Below are 21,849 nucleotides of genomic sequence, written 5' to 3'. Positions count from 1 at the left end.
CTGCATTTCTGGACGCTGCTAGTTGTATACGTATGCTCAACTAACGCTTTATAGGAAATGCTGGCTTGACATTTGCCATTTTCATTATTTTTATTATTTCTTTCTTTCTTTCTTTTTAGGTGAAGGCCCTGAAGTAGAGACCCTAGAAAGTACCCTGGCGAGCTTCTGAATTCGGTTTCCCTTTCCTTTCCCTGGAGGTTATTGTGTCCTGGCGTCATGAGGATTACGTAGATACAAAAAAAAAAAAAAATGTGACGTACTGGCACTCGCTTCTGATCTCTCGGTAGTCTGCCACTCGCTGCTGGATCGACATCGACCAGATAATTCACTCGTAGCATTTACCACATAGTTGGTGCGACTCCCTTTAAAGGGACACTAAAGCGAAACAATAAATCGGTTTATATTGATAAACTGTACTCTGAGAATTCTAATGTCGTTAAATTCACAATCATAGCTTTAATAATGCATAAAAAATCAAGGTTAAAATCTCATATCTAAGTGTCACACCGAAATCTTCGCGCATGACGTCACGAACTTCAAAGTTCTTTTTCATATTTTGGTGACATTAGCTCAAGGAAATTTCCGAAAAAATGGAATGTGAAGTCTCCGGCCCCCTCACAGGACAATTTCCTTCATTTTTACCTATCAGGAACGACGTAGGTCCTTGCAGACTCCATGAAAATCTATGACGTCATGGCGATTGGTCCTGAAAGTTCAAGGAAAGCGTCGCCACCCGCATTTTCATTTTGCGCGTTTTCTCGTTTACCAAGCGTCTTCTCGTAGCAATCGTAGTGTTTTTGGTATTGTGAAAGAGTAAATTTTTAGTACGAGAAAAATCGTTTTGTTTTAGCGTCCCCTTATTATTGAATGACCGCAAACAACAGAGACGAAGTTATACAGACATCAGAAGCGCTTACTCGCAACTGACAGATTTACTGGAAGAAAAACGTAAAAGGAAGGCGAACTCAAACCAAGTGCGCAGTCGCCACAACGTAACGATCTTGCCAACTTCAAAAATGCAAGTTGGCACGATTGTTATCTTACGCCCGCCTCACCTTGTCTCTGTTCTTCGCATCTTCACTCTCAATTTTGACGATTCACTTGAAATGGCGCTCGCTACGATATGTATATATGACGGTGATTTCTGGCGAAATGAGAAAACGCGGGCGTCTGTGACGAAGACAACGCTGTATTTCTGAGCAGTGCATCCGAGAACATTTAATAGTGACAACGAGGAATCAAGGACGATGGAGGGTGGAACGGAGTGCTGCAGACAATCGGACAGAAACAGTAGGTTGGCAGGGAAAGAAGAAACAGGAGAGAGACGAAGGACGTGGAAACGTTAAAGGGGTTATTACACGCAATTTTCGATCGTGATTCGTGTTATGCGGGTTAATCCTTGTGCGTTCACAAACAAGCTGGCGATGCTTTAGCGCATTTGTTCGTGCACTTAATTTATAATTTAATACCCTTATAAACAAGCTAACGGCCTGAGAGTTGGGCAACACTGGCGCCCTCGCGAGCCGTGACCTAACAAGCTGCTTGCTGTGCAAACGTTTGCATTCCGGCGAACGATTTTGTTCCGTGGTGAGCTGCGCGTGCGATCGAGCTATTTAAGGTTTTTTTTTCAGCTTTTTCCAGCTTGGTATTGAAACTGAACGATTTACAGCGGCTGAAGCTTTGAGAGAATACGACAGCTACGCCCCATGCAGCACATGACGTCACACAAGCCATGGCAAAATGGCGGTCGCCGATGGTGGGCGGGGTTTATAGCCGGCGACTGTTAGGGCTTATTTTGCACTGAAATGTTCTTTTGCAGTGCATTGTTTCATGTATGTATAGACACAATAGACACACTACTTCCATTTTTTTTTTTTTTTTGCTGGGAACCGCGAATTGTTGGGTGACCCTTTCATGGCCCCTTCGACCATTTCATGATAACCGGTATGCTATACCCTCCATTGCGGAAGGGGATCAGGTTTGGAAAGAGATAGAGGGAAAAAAATCACAGCATATTCACGGGGTGAATGGTGATGAGTGGGACGAAGCTCCGGAAGGAATCATCGGTAAACCGTGAAACTCTTCCGTGCACTTCGCCCCATAATTAAAAGTGAAACACTTGAGTAAATGTCCCTCGCGGGCTCGCACATCGGTATTCTGTCTGCGAGCGCGCTCTGTCGCCGCCTTGCGCGCTCGCCGCTTCGGCAGCCTTGTCCATCCGGCGACTCCGAGCGCGCGCCAACAGCGAAAGGGTTTTATTACACCGGGCCCCTAGCGTACGTCGCCGAACGATTGCCTTCCACCAATGACACGCGCCACATGTGACATCATTCCTATTATAACATCTCGCATCTTTCATCATCAACTACAAGTACCGCCATCTAGTGAACACTCCAAGAACTAAACTAGAGGTGGCTACCTACTACTACAACTACATACATTGGGGACGACCGACCCACGCCTTGAGGAGCTTCGCCTCTAAAAAGAGAGAGGGGGGCACACACCTAACGTGGGGTAAACGATATCTTGTGCGGTATACGACCTCACTATTAGTCTACAACTGCCTGTGCAAGTCATGTGTCTTCAAAATTTTTAACAGTGCCGTAATCCGCGGTCACTTTTCAGGACGGCATTATAATTTGCTGGTACATCTATAGGGATGATTCGCTTTACTTTTTTAAGAATAATTCTTGAGGTTGTTACGTCCCGAAACCACAGTATGATTATGAGAGACGCCGTAGTGGATTACTCGGAAAATTTCGACCACTGGGGTTCTTTAACGCGCATCTAATTTTAAGTGCACGGGCCTCTAGCATTTTGCTTCTATCGAAATGAGGCCCCAGCGGCCCGTATTGGATCCTGCTACCTTCGGGTCAACTGTGAAGCACCATAACCACTAGACCGCCGCTACGGGTGCTTTACTTTAATTGTAGGTGTATAAAAGGCCCCCTGTATGTCTAGTTTTGGTGTCCTTGATCCGATGTCTTAGAAGTCTACTGTTATACAGACGATTGGAACAGAGTAATTCATAGAGAGCACGGCGTGTGTGCGATATCGAAAACACGCCGCAGTGAAAGCGATGTAAGTGAGTGCGAAAAGTTTAGTGCAGGGCCAGAGCTCTGGGATGAAAGCAGCATGATATGCGTGCGAATGTATCGACGAAGAAATGCAGACGAATAGAAAAATCACGCCATATCCACGAAGTGAATGATGATGAGTGGGCGAAGCTCCGAAGGTAATCTGGTAAACCGTCAATCCCTGTAAATTTTGCCGACTCGATCATCATACAAAGACCTGACACACAAACGCGGGGGTCCTCATATATGACGTTAAGCTCAGGGGAACGTTTGTTGTCGCCGTTGCCGTTTTGCCTTTCGAGGGCGAGAGCGCGTTCACGATCGTTTTCGTCCATGGCAGAAAGATAACGTGTGGTCTGGAACGCGCTTATACTTCATCGCCACCAGCGTCATCGTCATCGTTATCACGTGTAGTGGGTACATTCCACTATGCTGGAACGCGCTTATTCTTCATGGTCATCAGTCGTCATCGTCATATGGCACGCGCTTATACTTCATGGTCATCAGCGTCATCGTCATCGTTATCACGTGTAGTGGGTACATTCCACTATACTGGAACGCGCTTATTCTTCATGGTCATCAGTCGTCATCGTCATCTTTATCACATGTAGTGGATACATCCCACTATGTGTGGCTACCTACTACTACATACTACAAAGGAGGGACATGCCCACACCCCAAGGAGCTTCGCTCCTAAAAATAAAACAATTCAGATTATGATAACTGCGTGTGTTTATTGGAGCAAGCGCCAGATGTACGAAGTCAAATGCGAAAGTCAAATAACGAGAAACAAGCAAAATATATACTGATCGGAGATTGAGAATAAAAAAAGCAAAGGTAAACAAAAATCTACACGCATTTCTGATAGGGCTGGTAAGGATAGCGGTGTTGATGACGATGATTACGATAACGACGCGGACGATGATGATGATGTTGAAGAAATATTTTGAAACGGCGTGGACGATATTAATCACATCCTATCGCATGCTCGCCCCTCTTTTTTATTTTTGTTTACGGGATTCTGCGAAGAAGGACATTCTCGTCGCGTCGTCGAGTCAAGAGACACTGCCTTCGAATTTCACATTCCTACTTCGCATGCGTGGTTTGGGACTCTCTCTCTCCTGATTTGTTGCACGGTACTGGCGTCTATTTTATCGGTGCACGCTCGTGCCTTCGCAAGCGAAGTTCAGTAAGAAGAATAAAGCAGTGCAAAGCTATAGTTCCTCGAATTAATTGCGAGACCCGAAAGCAATTAGCGCGACGCTTATGTCGTCGAACAACACTCGGTGGGCCTGTGCACGTCGCGAGCGCAGCTCGGCACTGACTGGCGTCATGCCTAGCTGTATAAACCTGTGCAACGTGACGTCGACTGCGCGCACCTGTCCAAAAGGCTTTGACACTCGCGGACTTCCGCCGTGCGGCCTCTTTTGTGTAGGCTAGGAACTGCCAGTCGCATTTCCTAGAAATGAACCGTGCCAGACGTCAGTGGAATGACTCCGCGCGGCACAGCGCCACACGATCAGTGCGTCTTGTTTTCCCCAGAAAAGGGACGCGCGATGACTCACGCTTTCTAAGTATAGAGCATCTCTACTGTCGTTCTAAACGTTTTCTTTTTTACGACTACTCCTTTATCTATGCAATACATCATGCGAGCTTTTCATAAGTGCCTCTCAAAGTGCGAGTGATCTAAAAACGGAGCTTCGCTTGATGAACGTTGGCGTGTATTCTATAAGCGTTCGTTCGAAATTGCTAGAGAAAGATTAAGCGTGGATTTAGGGAGACAAGCGCGTGCGTCAGGGATCTCCGCGTCTTGGACCTCTTGCTGACGCGCGATGAGCTTGTTTCGGGGCGAGGGTTTTGTACTATATATAGATAGATGTCGCCGAGCTAGAAACAGCATACAAGGCTGGTGACCTGACTGCGCCTACAATAGGCTGGTCCGAAATTCGCTGTGAGTATATTTTAGCCATTGTCTAGCGAAAATGTATCGTAACACGAACGAATGTGTGTACATGGCGTGTTCGCGCTGCCAGGAACTGGACGACTTGAAAAGGAAGAAGACACACACAGGGTGACACACACACACAAGTCGTCCAGTTCCTGGCAGCGCGAACAAAGCCATGTATTCGCACAAACTAGCCCCCATGGCAGCTTTACTCTAATGCGTGTAATGTTTAAACAGGCTTCGTGGTGGGTTAATTTGTATTTGTTAGTGAAAATGACAAGTTTTGTTGTTTGCCCTTCGGTAAATTTATATTAAGTGGCAATCTCTGTATCGACTCGTACTAAAGTGAAAAGCAGCCGGTGAACGGTTCGCGTCTTTTTTTTTTTCTCAGAATACAAATGATTCTCAGAATACAAATGAAGAATCGTAAACAAGTGTAGATTGAACTTTTTTTTTCATAGTTTCCCTAAATTGTCTCATTTTTTTGTATCCGTTTACTTTACGACCCGGCCTTTTAGCGTGGCGCCTTGTCATGACTCAAACAAGAAAGATAATTAAGGGAAACGAAGTGGGGAACGCGATAGCAACCGTTGCTCCTCCTCCGTAGAAGAGAGAGTCAAGGCATCTGCTTTTACGAACTCTGAAAATAGAGCTTGGATTTCTTTGTCGCACCATGGTCCTGTGTCCTGTTTATATTGGGCACAAAGGCTAAAAGCTTTAATAAACGCGTCTAAATGTTGAGACTGGCTTATCAAAAATGTAACACGGCCCCTTATGCATTCGCCTAAGACGACTCGAAGGCGAAAGCCGTTTTCTGCAAGTTCTGCTCAGTCGATTGAATTGATCAACTGGTATTGCATTAACTGATGATTAACTGGTATTGCATAAGAAAGAGTGACTCATTGCACTAACGTAATAAAGAACACGCAGGATCCCTCTGGGGAGTTGTCTAAGTAATGCATGAGCGCGTATTTTATTTTTATTTTGCACGTTGCAGCCTTCCCAATAAAGTTGTCGCTATGTTTTACTGTTACTTTAGAGAAATTGTAGTGATAATCGCTTTGTGGTCTCTGCGGTAGACCGTGATTGGTTCCGCGCGACCACTTTGAGCAAGACGAATTTGTTCCTTTAGTAGAGCGTTGTATTCACGCTGTTCTTCTGGTGTCTTTCATTTCTGTGGTCTACCCATGGCAGTCTTAGAATGAACTGAATTAGTTGCTAGACGGGTCTCCCTTCTATATATGAAAGCGGGAAACACATGCGGGGCTGTTCGACGTCATTCGAAGCCCTCGTGTGAAGTTCAAAGCACCTGCAACCTAATCTTTACCGGGAACGCGTGGGCGGGTGTTCCCATTGTTCACAGGCGCCTTATCATCCATCACGCGGTTTGTTTTTTTATTTAATACATACTGCGACACGAAGTTCATGCAGGGTGGGTAGAGTACATTAGGTGAACAGAAGTAAAACAATCTTGTAAGTTAAAAGACACAGTTCTGAGCACACAACAACAACAAAAAAAAATCAGGAAAACACATTTTTAAGAAGACTACCTTAAACAATACAAGTGTAAAAAGTAAAATAATACAGCGTTTACAGAGTCAAGTTGTTCCAATCATTAATGGCGCGCGGAAAAAAAGGAGTATTTGAATACTCTTTTTTCTGTCTGTAAATAAAGAATAAAGTTGAAGTTGAAGTTGAAGGTTAGTTCGGGCAAAATAGGCGGTTAGAGCATTTGGGTGATATTGGCGAGTAAGCCTCGTCATTAGTGGACTTAGACTGTCGTGTCGAGTGCGAGTTTGTTAGTAAGTAACTGTGAAAGAAAGTCAAGCCGTAATTTTTTCGACGCGATTGAACTGTCAGAATATCATTAGACTGGATTAGTTCACTTGGTGAGTCGAATGTCCAAAGTTGGTGAATGTTGAATGTTGAAAGTTGGTGAGTCGAATGTTGTTTTGATGCTTGTTTCGTAGTTTTCTTTACTGAAACGAATACTGAGCCTTATGCTGTATGCCTGATTGCAAAAAAGATATACCTTTTCTCTGCAGTTGCTAAAGCGCCCCTCAACCACCTAGAGGTCGAAATGTAGTTGTGGCGTTGCAGTTTTGCACGAGCCTACAGCGAACGCGTTCGTAGGCTCGTCTGTCCACCTCTCCGAGTGCCCTTCCTCAGCGTCCGATGTGAAAACTCAAGGAGCACGCGCATCTGAGCACGCCAGCGTCTGTTGGTGGTTTAGGGGCCCTTTACTCTGGGTTTAACCGACTTAACGTCGTAAAAACGAAGGGGCGGAGGAGCTGAGAGGAAGCCTCCGCAACGGAGTGCAAAGTAATGCAAAGCTAGGCAAAATAGAGCATGGTTTAGAAAGGTTTAAAGGAACTAAGCATTGCCATCTACCATCTTTCCTTTTACCAAGGAGAGCTGACGTCACCACCAACGTCGCTCCTCCCCGCTCGCCTTTGTCCTCCTCTCCAGTCGACCACCTGCACTTCTCCTCCTCTCCCTCGCCTCCCCCTTGTCTCTCCCCTGCCTTGCCTGGACATGCTGGACATCTGCATACTTAGCTGTGCTTTACTCTTTCCCACCTCCTCTCTAACTTCCTCCCCTCCTCCTCTTCCTCGCTTCCCTTTCACTCTCCTTGCTACACTAGGCTTCACTATGCTGAGAACATTGCTGTGCCCAATCCGGAGGTGAGTAGTGGGGCTTGCCCAATTTCTGTGGCACATAACTGAGAACATCGCTGTTACTCAAATCACCTCGGCTTTAGCAATTTCGCTGTAAGATAGTATAGGTCAGGTACGCACACGCCAAGCTTCGCTTGCCCCCCTTTTTCCGATAGTGAAGGGCTCCTAATTTTTTTTTTTTTTCTAATGCTCTGGCGATGCCCTTCGTTACTGGGCAGCGATCAAGCCATCCAAGCGAAGTGGGTCTCCGCCATCAGAAGCCCCAACAACGGGGATCAGCTATGGGCCGTGCAGAGAGCCCACGATGCGGCGGTCAGGAGCCCACTGCGCGCTAGTCGCGTCTCTCAGGGCAGTTTAATAGAGTTTGACCAACCAACCAACGGCCGCGGCACGTACGCGCATCTCCTGACTACAAAAACGAGCGTTTCGCATGAAATCTTTGCAAAATGGGAATTTTCCTGATGGTACAACCATCCATGTCGCCTTCACATCTTGTCCTGCAGAGGGCTTTATGGCCACAACTACGAAATTCGACATAGCCTTCATAGAAAGCGTTATATTTGTACATTTGTTTTGCACCGCGGTACAACGCATTCATGTCGTTCAAATGTGTACGAGCTTCCCAAGCGTTTCCAAGTGCGTAGCCCAGAAGGAATCACCACTAGACCCTTATGGCATAACGTTCTCACCAGTATAAACTTTATATTATATAATAATCATTCTCTGTCTGCGCGGATCGTGCACAACACGAATTCAGTTGGACAACGCAGATGTGTACACAATGTCTTCACGAGAAAACTTCATTGACCGTGTAGTTCAAATTAGGGAGATTTTTAGAGCCCAGCCTGAACCACCAGACTTGGCTAACTATCCTTGATGCTTTCAAGATATGAAAAAGTTCTAGACATGACTGCTACAGTGCGCCACTGATATACAGGTTGAAAGGAGAAGAATGAATCAAGGGCTCGTTTATTATTTTTTTTTTGTTAGACAGAACTTAATGAAACCAACAGACACTGAACGTTGCTGTGCTAGTTGGTTCATAATCTTAAATATTGGATAGCGCGGAACAGACACTCAAGCCAAGGAAGACATAGGGGATGTTAATGGTAGTGTCTAAATGTAGTGTTGTAATCATAGCATAAATGAAAAGAAATTAAAGTATACGCAAAGGCACCCCTTCTGTCTGCGGGATGCGAACCCCCAGCTTTCGAATTACGCGTCCGATGCTCAACCAATTGACCTACCGCGGCAGGTGCTCTCTCGTCCACTTTGTCGGCATTTCGATGCGTGTAATTCCTTAGAGTGTCAGCCAGTGCCACTCGTAGCCAAGGAGCCGACCAACAAACCCTCGCGTGCTACCTAAAGGCATCAAGTCTCCCTGGACGAGGCCCTCGCTATGAAAGAACGAAAGGAGGGGAATTGATTAAGGAATCGTTTTCTTTGTTAGACACAATTTAATGAAATCAACAAACAGCGTATCCACCGATGGGAGGGTGCTTTCTCGTTCACTTTAATTGCTTTGCATTTATGCCATTATTATTTCACTTCAGTTTAAAAATTAGCCCCGCCACGGTGGTCTAGTGGTTATGGCGCTCGACTGCTGACCCGAACGTCGCGGGATCGAATCCCGGCCGCGGCGGCTGCATTTTCGATGGAGGCGGAAATGTTTGAGGCCCGTGTACTTAAATTTAGGTGCACGTTAAAGAACCCCAAGAGGTCGAAATTTCCGGAGCCCTCCACTACGGCGTCTCTCATAATCATAGCGTGGTTTTGGGATGTTAAACCCCAGATTGAACTTTGAACTTTATTATTATTAAACGAAATACAGTAAAACAAAAACATGTAAGCAACATCTGGATCCTTAGCAGAATGCTAGTATGGATCCATGCAACTATAGCATACATAAAGTACAGGCAGGAGACAAAGTTATACAATGAACGACATTTTAGCTTAAAGGGGCCCTGCAACACTTTTCGAGCATGCTCAAAAAGCGCTGCCGATCGGTAGTCGAGGCTCCCGAGAACACGCGAGCCAAATATTATAGCGATGCGCACGGCCTGGAATTTACAATAATTCTCAAAGTCAGCTGAAAATCGCTCCCTCTTCTCTCGACAAATGATGTATTAGTCCGCAAAATATGACGCGATTGTCGGCAGTTCCACCATTGGCTGATATTATAATCACGATAACACCCTCATTATTACTTTCGTTGTTAATTTTGAGTTCAATAAGTAGATAATATGTATGTTTATATTATGTTATCGCGTTAAAAACACCGAACAACATTAATATTAGCACTTCCGGTCTCACCGACAGCTCGTTTGCTCGTAGTTGCGTGGTTCCGTTTTCTTCGCATGCGCAGTGCCGAAAACGTGAATATTTCTGTGCTTTTGACCATCGCCGGTTGCCGTTGAGAGTGGCAGCCGTTCGAGTGTTGCCTCGTCAGCTGGGAACGTCGTCGGCACGTTCTCACGACCGACCGAGGCAGCCGTGCAGCATGTCTCCGATAACAATGCTGGCGTCCGGTAATGGCGGCGCTTCGGGGTCGTCTGCCAGTGCCGTCTTACGAGGCGGTGTATCGGAGTATGGGCCGAAACCGATCTCAGCTGTCATTCGTTCCAAACGAGCGCGCAGGTTTGCTTCCATGGTTGGCAGAGCGATGAAAACACTACGGCGTTCGAGGTGCACACCCAACATTACCAAACCGACGCGCAGTTTTCAAGCACGCGCGATACACATCGGCTCCGCTCGACGAGAACGACGCAAGCCGACCGGAAGTGGCGGCACAGACCACGTGGTTGCGCCCAGACGTCAGAGAGAAAAAAATGAAGAAAGAATTTCCGCCGGCGCTCTTGGCGGAGCCTCGCTCGTCTGCGCTCCCTCCCTCGAGTCGCTGCCTAGCTCTCCGCGCGCTCGCGGCGTTGAGTTGAGCGAGAAAGCTGCGGAACGTGATCTCTATAATTTGGTAACACCACTTAGACTTGACGGATTCGAAAAATTTTTGCGGCATATGACTCGTGAAGAGTCATACGTCAATAATGAGACTATTCCAGTATAACGAAGAATAGGTGTTGCACTTTAAGATATGGATAAGAAAGATAAAGAACACATTGAAAAACATATAACTTTACACAGCAGTTGAACTGGTTTTGGGCATACTGAACATAATTAATACATCTAATATTTCTATACCTGTTTAATAGCCTTTAAGATATGGTCTAATACATAATTTTGAAACATGGTGTTGTTTCATAACATATACACAGATAAAGAACACAGTGGTTTTAGGAATTGAAAAACATATGAAGAGGGAACTGTTAGAGATTTTATACACAGCAGACTTAATTTGAACGAAAGAGTGGTTTAGATGGTTTTGGTTTGATATAAAACATACGTTTTTGAACTATAAGTGGCTTTAGGTATAATTATGTATACCCCAAGATCTAATATGAGACTTCTGTGAAATATGGCAAATATTGTTCTCAGTTGCTTCTCGAAGTTCGCTCCAAATCTCTCTTGTACGTCCGGACAAATTCCACCCACCACTTAACGTAAGATTCTGCATCAGCCGAAACAACGGTCAGCATACGTAAAAAATCTCCAAGATTTGCGTTCAAGCGAGGTGTTACGGGCCTCTTTACTTGTCCACCGTTGAGTGGTCACAGGTTACTGACAAACCTAATGTTGATGACAGGTTTCGGTTTACGGAGCTTGTATGAGCAGCACTTAATTTTATTAAACATAAACAATAATCCCCACTGGTTCTAGAACTTATCTAATACAGTCACGCACACAGGAAATCTAAATGTTCTCCATCCAGCGAGTGGAAGGAAGAGTTCAGCTTTTTTGAACTCTCTCTAAACGCCTATTAAACGGGATAAGTTCGTACATTCATGAAAAAAGCGCCTCTGAAATGAAAGCATAGCAAAAGCGGAGAGTCCTTCAGTGTTGTTTCATGCCTCGCTGAACTGTTTTGCCACACATTTCTCATCCGTTTATAGCCTCAGTCCAGCACTATTCCAGCCCAGGCATGCTCATCCAGTGCTTTGTCGCTGGATGAAAATCTTATGCGAATGCATTAACGCTTAAAACCATCCTTATATGGCCCAATGGCATCCCCTCCGCCATCTAAAAGCATATGGTACTTTTGCCATACTGAACGATATTTAATAGCTGCCTGGACACTTCCAACTAGCATGTGGAAAACTGCTCGTGTTTTCCCAGTATTTAAGTCGGGCTTAGGAATCGCCCGATTTCTCTACTATTGCCACCGATCTTCAATGCTCTTCACAAAATATTGTCTTTTAGTGGAAAAACTCACTCTCAACATGTTTTCTTTGGCCGCTCAACTACCACATCTTGCTAGTTTTGACGAGTGCCTTGTAATGACGTTTAAGCATGTGAAATGAAAGAATGGTGTTGTTCACTTGAACTGGTAGGTTATTCACAATGTACGTGGCCAACGCTATAATAGTCGACTTTTGCATAAAACATTTTAACCAGTGGGTAGGAAGTTAACAGCAAAGACTGACCTTGTTGAAATTGTTGATGGCATAAAAAGGGAGTTGTGAAGAGGGACACTGACTGTTAGAGATTTGTACACCATTATTGTTGTTTATAATTTATGATAGTCGTAGAGGCATGGACTTAATTTGTACTGACGAAAGAGTGGTTTAGATGGGCCATGTAATTTGCGTTTGATATAAACGAATAGCACGTTTTTGCAGAACTATAAGTGGCTTTAGGTATGAATCGTATGTATGACCCCAAGATTCAATACAGTATGAGACTTGGCTGTGAAATATGGCAAAGTTAATTGTTCTCAAAGTTGCTTCATCGAAGTACTATTATTATTATACTATTATTATACTATTATTATTATATTATTATTATTATTATTAGTTTAAAAATTACAATTACTTTTCCCCTATGCCTTTCTCGGCTGCCACTTCTTGCACAGTTGCTTGTCACTTTAGGTTCACATTTTGCACGCGCCGATCGATTACTCTTCGCCACACCACATCGGAGGCATCGTAGTGCAAAGCTTCGAATGACCACGTGACCAAAGCGCTACGACTTAACACGCTGCCTTTGAAACATGGCGTATTCATACGCACGATATCACGTGCATAGAGCGCCACGTTACTTTCATCACGTAACTTCTGGGGCGTACACAGTACAAACATCTTCAAATGAAATTCTAAAGGATACGCTTTATTCCATTACAAGCTAGTTTAATGTTTCAATTTCGTGTCCCTTTAGATTCTTAGCTCAAGAAATAGGCAAAACAATAGGCGATGAGCCACCGACATTGTTCCTTCCACGCACAACATTTTCAAGTTTACCTCGAGTGTCTACAAGCCGACGGTCTCTCCAGAAACGCCCCTGAAGTGTAACGGTTCCCCAGGGAACGCTTCCCTTCTCCTGTACGGTCTGTTCTCTCCATGATCCGTCCCGCTAATTCACTGCAATGCAGCCAAGGCCGCTGCTGCTCGTGTCAGCCGATAGAAACGAGGGTCAGGCTACACGTGTTTCGGAGAAAAGGACAGCGATTGGCACGCCCGCTGCGCGCTACTTAAACACGCGTCATGTTGGACTTTCGGTAAAGTCCGGCGTCGAGCCGTGGATCAGCGGAGGCAGGCAATGTAACCTCTCGAGTCTACATATAGTTGTACGACTTAATGCGACTTAATGCGCACTGCATTGTACTGAGTCGGTGAGGTCGCGTTGTCGGTATAAGTTCCGGAAGTCAAGATGGCCGTCGCAGTATGTAGTGTACCGCCATGCGCGCGCGGGGAATGTTGCCGCCGTGTCCTCGCCTTCCCGATGCCTTCCACGCGGCCACCGTAAAGGAAACGACCATAAAGCCGCCTGAGCGGAACAGCCCATCATTTTCTTTTTCTTTTTCTGAGAAAACTCGCAAGTAAAAATACCTGCGATTGCGTTCCGCCGAGCTGTCTTTTCTTAACCCCCAGAGGCCCCTTCGTTGTGAGCTTACTATCATTTTGTTATGCTGTTCAAAGGTTGGAATGTGTTTCATCTGTGTTAAGTGCGCAGTAATACATTTTATGGGCACCAAGAAAGGACGTAATTACTAATTGCAGAAGATGCTACATCGTTCAGCGTTCATTCGATACGCCTCGTATGCTCCGGCGATACACCACTGAGCAAATAGATTGTCGATTCAGTAGAAAAAATGCTAAATGAACGAAGAAGAAAGGAAGATGAGGAATAAATTGTTTATTCGATGTTCCAGTCTCCTATATGTTCTCGCGCCCGCGCACCAACCTTGGTTACGGGCCATGGATCCGAAGCGGATAATAATAATAATAATAATAATAATAATAATAATAATAATAATAATAATAATAATAATAATAATAATAATAATAATAATAATAATAATAATAATAAGTTCTGCGTCCAATCATCGACGCTCTTCTGGCTGACGCACCGCTTTTTCTGATTACGCTCTCACCGTTAACTACTACAGCTACCACAAGGGTTTGTTTAATCATTGATCATGAACGTTAGTCGTCGGGATAAAGATGTACCACCAGGCGTCAATGTCGGAGCATCCACGTTAAACGGTGCTATAGCTGCCAAACACCGATAGATATTGTGCAAACTCTCTCATATCAATTTGCAGTAAACATTCAACTACTTCTGTAAAGACACGTTTTACTTTCGTGTTATAGGGATAAACCATGTTTCTTTTTTATTTTTTTCACATCTCCATCCTCATTTGAGTAAGCGTTTAGTCACTTCATAATAATAACAATATCTGGGCATTAACGTCCCAAAACCACGATATGATTATGAGAGACGCCGTAGTTAAGGGCTCCGGAAATTTCGACCACCTGGTATTCTTTAACGTGCACCTAAATCTAAGTACACGGGCCTCAAACATTTTCGCCTCCATCGAAAATGCAGCCGCCGCGGCAGGGATTCAATCTCGCGACCTTCGGGTCAGCAGTCGAGCGCCATGACCACTAGACCACCGTGGCGGAGCGCGTTTAGTCACTTCAAAGAAAAGAAACGAAAATCCGGACCACACATTGGTTACACAGGGCTTAGACGGATTGGCAGTCGCGCGGAGACGCTTTTTTGATTTCGTCCTTCAGCTGTCGTACTACCCCAACTATCGTTGGCTGTTGCCAGTTTGTAGGCTTAGCACACAGCTCCTGACACACGGCGCGGTAGAACAGGGGCAGCCATATAGATTGCCACTTCGAAGGAAGAAATCGACAGTGAACGTTGCGAAATGGCGACGCTTTAAAAACACGACCAGAAAGTTTCGTCGCTTCGCTCTGTGTTGTCCCTTGACAAGCTTGATACGCGAGAAGTGTCTCCCGCCTGTCAGCCTGTTCAGGAAGTGCGCTAGGTTCAGCATTTTCGGACATATGGACGAGAAACACTTCGTTATGTTATAGCTTCTTCTTCGTTATTTTTTTCCCCTCTGAATCGCTCTCGTTCGTTGTCCACTCTGCACTTTTGGAAAGTGCGTACTACGTGCTATCAAGTGCCATTGTGATGGCTGAACCAATGAATAAACACTACCGCATCTCTTTCTCTTTTTTTATCGTCAGGCGGTTGAATTGCATGTATACGCAAATTTCTTGATTTCAATGTTTCAATTTATTTATATCTTTTACGAAAAACCTGCTAGTACGACTACACAAGAAGTGCCCGAAAACGTTTTGTGTTTGATTTCCCGTCGTCCACACACGCACACACGTGCGCACGCACGCACGCACGCACACAGAGAGACAATCACCTACGCTTCGCGCCGACGCTGTCGAGTCGATGGCAAATATACATGTAGTGGGCACTTAAATGAACGCGGAAATACACCGAAAACTCAATAGTCAATCGAAGAAAACGATGGAACGTAAAAAGAACAAAAACGAATCAATCACAGATGTATAGCGGTAACGCTGAGACACTTTTGCACAGTAAAGACCGGAATTAGACAACTAAACACGCTCCCTCGCTCGTACGCAGAAAAAAAAAAAAAGAGCAGCCGCTTTCAAATCGCTGTCTCATCGATTGCATTCGTTGTTATCGCTTCTGATTTCTTTCATTTCATTTCCTATTCCTTTTCATTGTTTTCTTTGCTCATTGCGGAGCCCTCTAACCTTCACTTCAATGTTCAGCCTAGACGTGGGAAAGCAAACCGAAGTGTGTGTAGAGGGTGGGCAAAGGGGATAGTGCAACGATCTTTTTTTTTTTTTCTTATCGTCAGTATTACTTGAGAACGACTATCCTGTTCTCCCTTTCCAAGTTTTCAAAAGCACAAGAGAGGCGAACTTTGATTTGCTCCTCGGGTCACCCTATGCCTCCCGTCGAGTCCCTCATTATGCGTCTGTTTCTTGTGCCTTCCCCTCGTCTCTGTATAAAGTGTTTCATTTCATTTTTCTCACCATCCAAAGACAATTTTGAGAGACCATATTTGAAACGAAACCCGGGGGGGGGGGGGGGGGGGGGGGGGACTTTGGTGGACCTGTCGATTCCTTTGCTTTCTGCGTCGACGCCTGATATATACGGCAATCTGTCGCGATGTGTCCCCTTTCGAACGTCGTCCCCGCTTTGCGATGAGATCTTTCTTTCTTTATTTAAGTTCAACATCCTCCTTTTGTTTTATGTACGATTGATCGTTACGCTTCCCCCTGCTTCCTCAATCGCAAAAAGAATCGTTCGAAACGGTGTCGCGTTGCCCGTCGTCGTCACTGGCTGGATATTCGATCTCGCCTGGACGAAATGAATGAGAGAGACGCCCCGACTTCTTGTAGTGACGTGGCCCATTTGTGAAGATGACGTTCGCATTTGATGATGCAGAACCGTATGTACGCGTGCACATCAAAGGGGCGGCCTAAAGGCGCCTGAATGATTGTGCAGTGACTTTGTTTGAAGGCAGGACGAAGGCAATCTGTAGTACCATCTTCCTTTACATAGCTGCCAGCTTCTTTCTTTCTTTTTTTTTTTTACGCGCTCTTGGCTGTCACCCTTTCTTGTACCTGAAGACAAGATAAAGCATACAGAGAAAGAAGACTCTTACACCAGCCTTTTTTTCTTTTTCAAGGTGAATGTGCTTAAGCAGACTTTATTTCATAATGTGTGGCGGCTGCTACTCCTGTTTTCTTACGTGATAGTTTTCCTCACAAAAGTTGTCCATAATCATTAATATAGACGAACTTTTAAAAAAACGTACGAACTTTCACAGATTCAGTATTGCCATATAAATAAACGTTCACGCGATGGGAGAGTTCACATAGCATATAAATGCTCACACGGCAGGTGTTAAGAACTTTAAAATAAATGCAACAGTCATATACTCACACACAAATGCCAAATCCCGAGGACAGGGCTAGGCTATCAGTTCAATCGCACGGCTACTTAGACTAAGGTGGCCGCTCATGTTCGGGCGTAAGCAGCCTGTAGATCTATCTATCTATCTATCTATCTATCTATCTATCTATCTATCTATCTATCTATCTATCTATCTATCTATCTATCTATCTATCTATCTATCTATCTATCTATCTATCTATCTATCTATCTATCTATCTATCTATCTATCTATCTATCTATCTATCTATCTATCCATAAACCCGAATATACAAGAAATGTGTAACCAAGAATACCTGCTACATATCAAAAGAATAATAATAAAATTGCGAGCGATAATGTTAATCTGAATTAGTTCGTATCGCGCCAAGCAAATTACTTTAGTTAATTTACAATACTGGCGGCGCGGACATCTTGAACTCAATATCTCCGATGTCCAGTTCGTTACGAGGGATTTATTTACATGAGTGTCAGTCAGTGAGTTCGAGCGTTTGTTATAGAGAATAATTTGTTTTATGTACGATTTCAGCTGTATATGTAGTTCTCCTTTTTCACTTTATTCTCTTTTTTTATGAGCTATTTTCTTTCCTTTCTCTCCCTTCGGTGCCGCGTTATCCTGCCACTAATCAGTGACATCTTATCCTTCCATGTTTCAGCCATTCATCGAAGAAGGAAGTGTGCACGGACAATCTTCCAACGAACAGCCACCGTGCGTCGCTGTACTCGACACCCCTGCGTCAGGATTGGGTGAGCTCGCTGTTCCCTGTTATTCGCAAAAGATAGATCATTATAGTCGGTTGCAACGTAAGAATGAATACAAGTTCCGCCCCCAGAGCTGCGGCGCGCCTTCCATTCATCTGCGCAAGACAATAATGCTATGTGCTTTCCGTTCTAGCCGTAAGGAATTTTATTCAGCTCTATTGTAAACACTACTCATATTAATAGTTAAATGTTCGTCGTCCCTAATGTTACGTTTCTTAAGTTTATATTATTAAGATATTAATTAAGTTTAAGAATTTCAATTTTTCAAACTTCCTGTTTTCGACACGCAACGGCATTTCATTTCTGGTCGCGCATTTCTAGCATCTCTGACGCACATACACAAAAGAAGCAAGGGCGCTTGTGTTATAGCGCTGGCACTGGAGTTGGCGATCTTTCAAACCACATGGCCACCTGTTGAGACTATACTTTCTACGCAACAAGGCGCGGCTCGGTGGTGTTGCGCGCGCACAGTTGCTATTTATTGGTTCCTCGGGCGCGCATTTCAAAGGGGACAATCGGAGTGGTGGACGGTCTACCGAAAGTGGTGGGCGATGAAACGGAGCGATGGGCGGCATTTACACTACCGCCCACCGTGGGGAGAACCCTGGTTACATGATAAAGAAGCTTTCGCGCAATCTTGTATAGAATCAGAATATCTTGCACGGAGAAACTATCATCATCATCATCAGCAGCAGCAGCAGCAGCCTGTCTGCGCCCACTGCAGGGCAAAGGCCTCTCCCATGTTCCGATGGAAAAGAAAATGATAGGTGTAGGAAGATAGCAGAGTGGGTCAGGGAACAAACGGGGGTTGAGGATATCATAGCTGAAATCAAGAAGAAGAAATGGATATGGGCCGGGCACGTAGCACGTCGGCAGGATAACCGGTGGTCATTAAGGGTAATTGGCTGGATTCCTAGAGATGGCAAACGCGTGAGGGGGAGACAGAAAATTAGGTGAGTAGATGAGATTAAGAAGCTTGTAGGTATAACGTGGCAGCAGAAAGCACAGGACCGGGTTGATTGGAGAAACTGTGACACGATAAATTAATTTGCCCCATCGTAACGAACGGCCGCCTGTTGATACGCATTTAAACTAGCCTCTGCACAAACAGATGGGTGAGTGAAGTGAATGAAGAAAAAGGGGCTTGTTATGACTCAGGCATTGGCCCTGTTTGATATCTTAAGGATAATGAGGGAACAGCATGTAATGGCGGGAGGGTGACTTGGTGACATAATTCCCAACGTAAATGAGGCGACAGGGACACTGAATTTCTCGTCGCTTATTGTAAATTTTGGCGTCTAAACTTTGTTTAATCCAGTTGCGATAAACGACAAAAAGTACAATAACAGCATTGAAGAGTCGCAGTTTCGTCTTAAAAGGGGCCCTGAACCACTTTTCCAAGTGATCATCGAATGACCGCAGTATCGGAGTTTATTGCCTCACGAATTGATTTCCCCCAAATTTTCTCGAATCCGTCAAGAGTGAGTAGAGTTACAGGGATTTGTCGCACTCTTTAACCGCTTGCTCTCTCTCTCGATCCGACGAGCGCACTGGAAGCTACACAGATAAAGGCCTGACCACACGTACGCGTTGCAGCGCGTCAGCGCGCGGCGAGTAGACGCGGCGCCGCGGCCTCTTCCTGTAGAGGGAGAGGGCGCGAGTTGCGCGCCCTCTCTCTCCAAAGGGAGAGGGTGCGGCGCCGCGTCTGCACGCCTCGCGCTGACGCGCTGCACCGCGTACGTGTGGTCAGGCCTTTATCTGTGTAGCTTCCAGTGCGCTCGTCGGATCGAGAGAGAGAGCAAGCGGTTAAGAAGTGCGACAAATCCCTGTAACTCTACTCACTCTTGACGGATTCGAGAAAATTTGGGGGAAATCAATTCGTGAGGGGAAAGGAGTTCCGTCAGCGCGCGTCATGACATTGAGCGCGCGTGATGAGGCGCGATCGCTCTCTCCCGCTGTGATTCCTGCGCACGAACGCGGATACTGTGTAACGTTAGCACACTGCGTAGAGCGCGGCGCCGACACGTGGCGGTACCTCGTGGTAAGAAGCGCATCTGATCGAAACGCTGCTCTTGATTTATGTCGGCTATTGGCCAATACAATGCTATACTCTCTGTTGTTCGACGTCAACCAGCGTGCTCCCTGCCCACCACAGAGATTGAGAACGGCACTCTATATGAAGAGAGCGCGCCTGAGAAAATGCCAACTTCGCGCTCCGCTTCTAAACTCTCCTTGCCTCGCACGACTGCAAGATTCTGCTGAACTGCTCATGGCAGTGTGCACTTTCGGCGGGATGTGTTTTCTGACCAAGCCCGAGGGGTGGTTCATGATCCCTTTTAAAGATGAAGCACAAATACCAACGCAATGTGGAAGAGAAAACGCCAAGCATAAGCTGCGCACTTTCTTAAACCGTCTAAATTGCAGCAAACGTTCGAACAAACGTGGAGTCACACGCACACACGCAGGATATTTCACAGCCTTATACCTCTTCATTGCTTGCGGTTTTCTTTCTTTGATACCCGCCTGACATTTCCGCAGCACTACTACAGCCATGCATACCTTATTTTACATCGCATATTGATATGCTAGTTTGAAGGGTGTGAAAGCACCATAAAAAACGGTGAGGCTCAATCCCCATACTGTGGGTGCCCTTCATGATTATGAGATGCGCAAACTAAATCTCAAGACTAACCGTAACAAGCACAGAGACTTTGGAAGATCTTGTATTTTATTATTGCGCAAGCATTCGCTTCCTATGACTTTTCTTCACTCATGTGTATCAGTTGCTTGCTTTCTGCGCTCTGTGCATACAGCGAGTTTGACTCGCCTGTGGTTTGACTTCATAACTTGGCATATGGACAGCTTATACTCCGTTTCATACATCAGGTGCAGCGCTGCGGAAGCTATGAAAGACGTTCGGCCAGCAAGATGTGTGAGTACGCGCGTCTGGCGCTCAGATTTCGTCGTTGTAAACGCTCGTGCGAGCGGAGCACGAGCCCGCGCATGATGCGCCGCGACGTGCTGCAAGTGAAACACCAAAAAGCGAAAACTAAGAGCTTATTGACAACCGTATAACGGGGTTTGTTTATAACTGAGACACAAAGCAACTTCATTTATTACTCAGCCTAAAGACGAAAACAAATCACGTTACGGGAGGTAAATTCATTGGACTATTCTTGACGCGGACGCATCTATACCGCAAGAAGTCTCGCTGGCCTTCACAGCGTTGCACCTGGTGTAGGAAACGGAGTATAGTGCTTGCCTGTGCACATGGTACAGTAAATTGTCGGCCTTTTAAGCGAACCTTCTACCAGTTACAGATTTCGGTGGCGGCGGCATAGTTCGCGTAAAACCCGGCACCGGCGAGTGTACGGAAATGCGGGTGTTCACATATAGAACCTCCAAGGTGCCAGGTCACGTTGGTATCTGTGTGCGCCGTTTTCCAATAAATGGTGCTCTCTCGATCGCGAGCTTGCCGGTGATCGGCCGTTTCTGATATGGCAATCTGATCTTTTATCGGGGTCACTTGTCATTTCACGTGGCCGCATTTCATTGTTGCATTTCATTGTTTCACGCATGACCGTCGTTGTTGCGTGAAGCAACAGGAGTGTTGCGCTGCTAAGAGTGCCAAGCACGTGGATGAAGGCCTGATTCCCGGCATGGAAGAAGGAAAACGTTAGGAGGGAGCATTGCGCAATAAGAAAGAAAGAAAGAAAGAAAGAAAGAAAGAAAGAAAGAAAGAAAGAAAGAAAGAAAGAAAGAAAGAAAGAAAGAAAGAAAGAAAGAAAGAAAGAAAGAAAGAAAGAAAGAAAGAAAGAAAGAAAGAAAGAAAGAAAGGAAAGTACGTCAGGCACGCACGCGCCAAGGTTCGCTTGCCTCAATTTCCCCGATGGGGAGAGGGCTCCTAGTTTTTTTGTTGTTTTTTTCTCCCTAAACACCCCTCTTGCTTTCAACGGAGGTTCGAGTCCGTGGCCGAGTAATCCATTGAAAGTTCTTTCCGAGCTAGCCGTGTGCCTTTTTATTGGCGTCGCGACTG

The 21,849-nt window shown here is 45.4% G+C and overlaps 1 long non-coding RNA gene across 2 annotated transcripts in view; it reads left to right on the top strand.

Annotated features, from left to right (window-relative positions):
- Positions 1-17,757, top strand: part of LOC119394159 (uncharacterized) — a 341,546-nt gene extending 323,789 nt beyond the window's left edge. For both annotated transcript variants that reach the window (XR_007416081.1, XR_005184062.1), the window contains exons 2-3: positions 120-149; positions 17,708-17,757. This is a non-coding gene — a long non-coding RNA (uncharacterized LOC119394159). The remainder of the gene's footprint in view (positions 1-119; positions 150-17,707) is intronic.
- Positions 17,758-21,849: the final 4,092 nt, after the last annotated feature.

Source organism: Rhipicephalus sanguineus, chromosome 5, assembly GCF_013339695.2.
Source record: "Rhipicephalus sanguineus isolate Rsan-2018 chromosome 5, BIME_Rsan_1.4, whole genome shotgun sequence".
Taxonomy (NCBI): domain Eukaryota; kingdom Metazoa; phylum Arthropoda; class Arachnida; order Ixodida; family Ixodidae; genus Rhipicephalus; species Rhipicephalus sanguineus.
Note: the sequence above shows the minus strand (reverse complement) of the source record. Positions and strands in the feature narration are given on the sequence as shown.